Below are 6085 nucleotides of genomic sequence, written 5' to 3'. Positions count from 1 at the left end.
GCTGATCCTTCTCTCTCTTCGGCCTCATCCCCTGCCTCTGGCAGAAAGCAGCAGAGATACTGTTGCAGTGATCCCAGCGTGGACCCCCAGGATTGGACCCCCAGAATCAGCAACAGAATCTCCTCCTCCTCCTCCTCCCCCCTTGCACCATTTCTAAGGCTGTGTCCAGCCCCAGTGAGTCTGTGGCAGCTTCCCTGTTCTGTAAGCCAGAGCTTGTCCCATTTTCTTAGGTGTGTGTGTCCCCCAAATAACTGCACGGGAGAGCACTGCAGCCAACTGCTGGCCCAGCCCCTCTGGTTGTGAGCACCGTCAGAACCACAGGAGGAGTTGGATGCTGAGGCAGGAGATGCTGCCAGAGATCTGGGGACACCCTCTGTGCCTTGCCAGGCAGGAATGGCGTGGGGCTGGGGCCACTTGCCACTGGTGGTTTATTGGGCCCAGAAGGCCAAGGATCAATGCTGCAGGGTGGGGAGGATTTGGAGGTTTTGGTGGTTGTTTTGAAGTTGGTGTTTTGTTGGTTTTTTTAAGGAAATGGTGGTAGCTTTTGTTGCTATACTGTACTGAGTGCGTGCTGAATATATACGTTTTTCACACAGCTGGCTGGGGTGTGTGTGGTTGCCTGTTTCCCATGTAGGGTGTAGCAGATGAGGTGGAGAAGGGGGAAGGCAGTGTATGACTAATCCTCTGTCTGGCTTTTGAGCTGTGCAGGAAGGAGTGGGCATTCTCAGGGCTGCGCCATGCTCCATCAACTGCATGGAGCAACATCCCTGGGATGAAGGATGCCTGGTGGCGGTGAGAGTTGTTAGATCCCCAACAAGGGTTCCCTGCTAGGAATGGGATCCAAAGAGCCCCTTGGACCTCTGGAGTGGGGTGACACAGCCCTACAAGAGACGTTGCCTTTAGCCCTCTGCCTCTGAGGCTTGAGTTGGGGTTTGTTTTGCTGCAATAACAGGAACAAGCAAATTTTTGTCTGATTTTTGACATCTGTGTGGATTTTAAAATCTGTTGATTTCACTTAAGCTGGAAATAAAGTGTTTAAGAAACTGTTGGGGGGTGGGGGATCCAGGTACCACTGGGTTTTTGTTTACTTTTTGGCAACCTACAAAAGCTGCCATGACATTTCAGGGTGAGGAAGAATCTGGAGCACATGGACCTGCCCCAGCTCCATTTCTCTTTCTCTTATTTCCTGAGGTCCTTTCTGGTTTGGAGCAGTTAGTTCTGTCCATGGGCCCATGCCTTCCTGATGTGGGAGCTAGATCCTAAAAAGCCAAGCGTGAATTCCATCTTATCCCCCACAGCTGGAATTCCTGCTGCAGAGCTGCTTGGAATAGCGTGCTGAGCTGGAAGCTGTGCTGCTGCTGGGGATGGAGGTCTAGGATTAACTCCATCTGAATGGGCAGAGGTGTTAGGAAGTCCTAGCAAATAAAGATTGAGGTTAGGATTGATGGGCAGGTGTGAGGGAGGAGCAGTGCTGGGGGTGCAACTGGGAAGGGTTGGGGCTCCTTTGAAGTGATGAGACCCTGGGCAGGGTGGGAGCAGGGTAACACGGGGCATTATGGGTGGGATGGTGAGGAGTAATAGGTGCTGGAGGAAATTCTGTGCCATGGAGAAACTGGGAAGGAGCTCCCACAGCCATGCGGGAGCTGCTAAACTTGGCTCTCACCCAGCCCAATCTGGAAGACCTTGCTTAAGAGAGTGTTCTTTTTATCTTTCTTCTGGTACAAATTACTTTGTACTTTTTCCTTCTCCTTTGCTATTGATAAAAGAAGTCTGTACAGTCTAGAAGAAATGTTGTCTGAGAACAGTTTTGTGAACTGTTGGCAGTGATCAGGATTACAGGGAAATGCTTATGTGGTTACGTGCTATTTCCTGTCACCATTAGATAATGTGAAGAATTGCTTAACAGGACCCTGTCAATTTTTCAATTTTATACATACATATATATATATATATATATAAAAATATATATATATATATATATACACACACACACACACCTTTTTTACTCTCTGTGGTTTGTAAGATCCTTTTAGAAGCTTGGAAATAAAACTTCCTTCCCCACTTCTTTCTTCCATTTTTTTTTTCCCTCTTTCTTTTAATTGGGAAAAGCAAAACTTGTCTTCCCCTATGTCCTCAACAAGTAATGAATATAAACCTGAAATTACACTTAGCTGCCTGCAGCAGAGGAGGTTCCAAGGTGCCCAGGTGAGGGGGGTGTTGTATTCATTCCTTGTGTTTTTTGGTTGGATGTCCCATGGATAATGATGTCTCTGCTCCACTGGTTGTTTGGAAGTGTTGGCTGGGGCACTCCCACACACCAGGCTTCCCCTGCTTGCACTGATCATTCAGTGCAGTTTTTTCACCTCCCTCTTCTTTGGGGTTGCCCCATCCCTTCAGTAGCCTGGGGCTGTCCACACCCACCGCTCCCTTCCCTAGTGTCAGAACCAGCACTGTCCCTGCTCTCTCACTGTGCTGGGGAGAGATGCGATTTCATAATCACTGAATCACATAATCACGGAATTTTTTTTGTTTGGGAAAGTTCTCTAAGCTCATTGAGTTTGACCGTTCCCCCAGCACTGTCAAGCCCATCACTAACCCATGTCCCCCAGTTGCCTCATCCACACAGCTCTTAAATTTCAGTGAGGTTTCATTTGTGTTTACTGAGGCAATTTGGTTTTGTCTTTGGGTGAAGAGCACAGGACAGGCACCTGGAGCAGAAACTCTCAGGATGCTTTGAAGGAAGAAATTATTTTACTCTTCTATTGTTTTTCACCAAAGAGATGAGAGAATCTCAGAGGGGCTGCTCCATTTAATTGCAAACAGCAACAGAAATAACGCAGAACGACACTGCACTGCAGCAGGGAAAAGGAGACTGGAGTCACCTTCCTTCTGGGGCTTAAACCCTCTCAGAGTGAGTGACCTGACCTGAATTCAGGTATATGTTTTCTCTTCAAAGGAAGCTCAGCAAATCTTGTACTACTGATGTTAAACAGTGAAGATCAAAATGTGGTTTGTTTATTTATATTTTAATCTAAAAGAAATGTGACCTTTGGGGAAAAGCACAGTTTGTAGTAACCAGAGGCCCTTTCTCTTGGGCATGAAGAATGTCCACTTTTTATCAACTCTTCTAAACTTGAACTGAGCATGATCATTTTAAAAGACTCATTAGAAAATTCCATGAGAACTGGTTCAGAATGGGTTCATCTGGAGAAGGATACAAAATAGCCTCATTCTTTTAATCCCCTTTAATTTCCCTGCTGAATACCAAGGTATCAGACAGAGAGAAGGCAGCACCTCCAAAGCAGGCAACTAGGACATTCTGAATTAGTCCCTGGCAGGTGAGCTGCCCTCAGCCCACAGATCAGCCCTGGATCATGGGCTAATGTGAGGGTGTGGAAGGGGAATGTCCCTTTTATTTTCAGAAGCAGTTTGTAGCACATGTAAGTGCAGCATACCACACGCAGACCCCAGGCTGAGCTTCATCTGACAAACCTGAGTGAGCTCAGGGCGTTAGCACAGCCTGAGCCTCCCATTGTGTCAGCTCTGGTGCACTCACTGGGTGCTGGCAGATCTAAACTGGGTCAGGTGAACAGTGACCTAAAGTTCCCTGTTCTGAATAAAAACAGGAGACTAGGGCAGCTTGGTGAGCTGCAGTGTCTACATCACACCTGATGGCAGGTGCGCAGAATCCTGCCCTCAGAGGTTAAATCCCTCAATTTGATAGGTAAAAGCAGACCTGAGCTGCTTAGGACTTACAAATCATGGGCATTGAATACTTGTAACCAAGCACTGAGATGGCCCCAATGTCCACAGTGTGTGGGAAGCACTCTAATATATTCGTGAGCTCAACAGCACAGGCAGTGCAGAATCCACCATGCCATGCTCAGCTCTACTAAAGGCATGTGGTGGGTTTTTCTACAAGCTGTAGCTGGCAGACTGTAGAGAGGGTGAGGAGTCTTGCGTGGGTTCAGTGCTGCCTTCGGGGAACTCGCATCCCATTTTCCGGCTAGCTCTTGCACCGAGCTCACATTAAAAGGTACAGTTCAGTAGGCTAAGATACCTTTCAGATCCAGTGGGTCTTTGCCTTGGGCAGAAATGTGGCGATGGCAAGGAATGAAGAGTGGACTCCTGTGGGTTTCAGCTGGGGTTTATTCACCACAGTGGAAACCCACAAAAAGCGAGTTTCCCTCTCCTCTTTCACCTTAAGTACTGGGGTGGGAACAGGGGAAGGGTACATACAGGTCTGGAACCAATCCCAAAGTGGGGGGGAGTGACCCAGGACAAAAGGACAATCAGTGAGACAATTCTATACAAAAAAAGGGGATGGAAGAAACGAGACCCTGCCGACTCACATGACATTCCCACTAGAATCTTCCAGGCTTCAGGGCGGAAGGTTGCAGAGTGATGGACAGGACTCATAACTCAGGAAAGACCAAAAAGGGACTTAACATAGGGTACATAGGACAAACCCTTTTAAAACAAGGAACAAAAACATGCAGAACTTGGCAAAACCCAAAATGCACCACAACAGAGCCTGCTTGGCTGAGCTGCTCTTTGCCGCTCAGATCCAACACAGTGGTGCTTGTAAAGGTCACAATTCAGTGTTAAATGTTAAGGAACATGAATGTGCTGAGGGGCTGCAGCACAACAGAGGTCAGGAGTTTGCAGAGCCACCGACATGTCTGGGCTGTGGCCAGTGGCCACTGCCATTTTGAATCAAATTGCACTTGGCAGCTGTTTTCATTTCACTCTGTGGTAAAAACCACTACTCTGAAAACAACCAGTTTGTGCAAAACAAGTCACCACAAGGCTTTTGTTTCCTCATTCCCACAAGCCAGGCATAAGCTTGATTAGAAGGTATTAATCTGTGTGGGATAGAGGAGGAATCCAATGCTCCGTGAATGCAGTGTCTGCATAGTAAGTAATTTTGTTCAGGAATAATCAAATACGCTGCATGCTCCTCATTTGGAATGGTTACCAGTCAAATTATCATGTAGAGTTCATGCTTGTTACCTTCTACTTCTAATTCATGCAGTCAATACACAGTTTGGAAGGCCCAATGTGAATGCTGGTGAGCACAGTCCCACATATGGATCAGGTTTCCAGTGATGGACAAAAACCATTATGGTGTTAACTAGGAGCATAGGGGATATTGAGTCCCTTAAAATTTACAAAATTATACCATCTCATCACAGAGTAAAAAGAATTATAATGTATCAAGCAATATGTTTCAAGTTCATGTAATTGAGCAAATATGTAAATCAGGCAAGAATTCAGAAAGTTAATGTACAAATCTGAGCCTTAAAAAGAAGCTTATAGGAATTTATACAGCAAATTTGTACACCGATCAATCCTTTTGCTGAGATGCAAATGCTCCAGGCTTCTCACTGTACAGTGCAGTGAAGTCTTCAGTCTCTTTTCTAGCTTCACTTCCAAACAAGAGCTGTACTTCATAGTTGCTTCCCATGGATTCAGCTCTGTGTGTCAGCATTCAAGTCAAGATCTGAGCAATTGTTTTCCTTCTGCCTACATTCTCCCTTAGAAAACAAAGGAAAATCTCCCCTTTGTTGAGGCCATGGTAGTTGTTGGAGAATGTTAAATACAAGAACTTTCCTGAATGTTCATCCCACTCCAGCTGAGAGAAAGCACTGGTGTGCTCTGGTCCTCTTGGCTGGAAGCTGTGGACAGGATCACATCATTTTATAAGCTCAAACTCTAATCAGAAGAAACCTCAGAAGCAAAAAATGTCAGTGTTAAATGTGACTCCAGACACACATCAGGGGACTACAGGCATCTCCACAGCTTGTGATTTTGAAGGTTTAAGGAAGTTAGTTAAAGACACAACTTACTAGCCAACGGTTTCCAATTAGATGAGGCAGTTTTGGGACATAATCAATAGAAATGCCATTGACCTCACTACTAGTTACCTATACCTGTGATCTTTGGAATTAATTAGCTGCCCGCATTTGGACTTTAAAAGACAACAGTAGGAGTTCAAAAAGGACGGTGTGACATAATGTCTTGATTTAGATAGACAGGTATCTGCCAGGGAGGGTTGGAGTCTCCCTTAAAATGTAAGCCCCTC

Source organism: Chamaea fasciata, unplaced genomic scaffold, assembly GCF_029207755.1.
Source record: "Chamaea fasciata isolate MVZ Bird 193981 ecotype frontalis unplaced genomic scaffold, bChaFas1.0.hap1 SCAF_27, whole genome shotgun sequence".
Lineage (NCBI taxonomy): Eukaryota > Metazoa > Chordata > Aves > Passeriformes > Sylviidae > Chamaea > Chamaea fasciata.
This window is presented reverse-complemented; position numbering follows the sequence as displayed.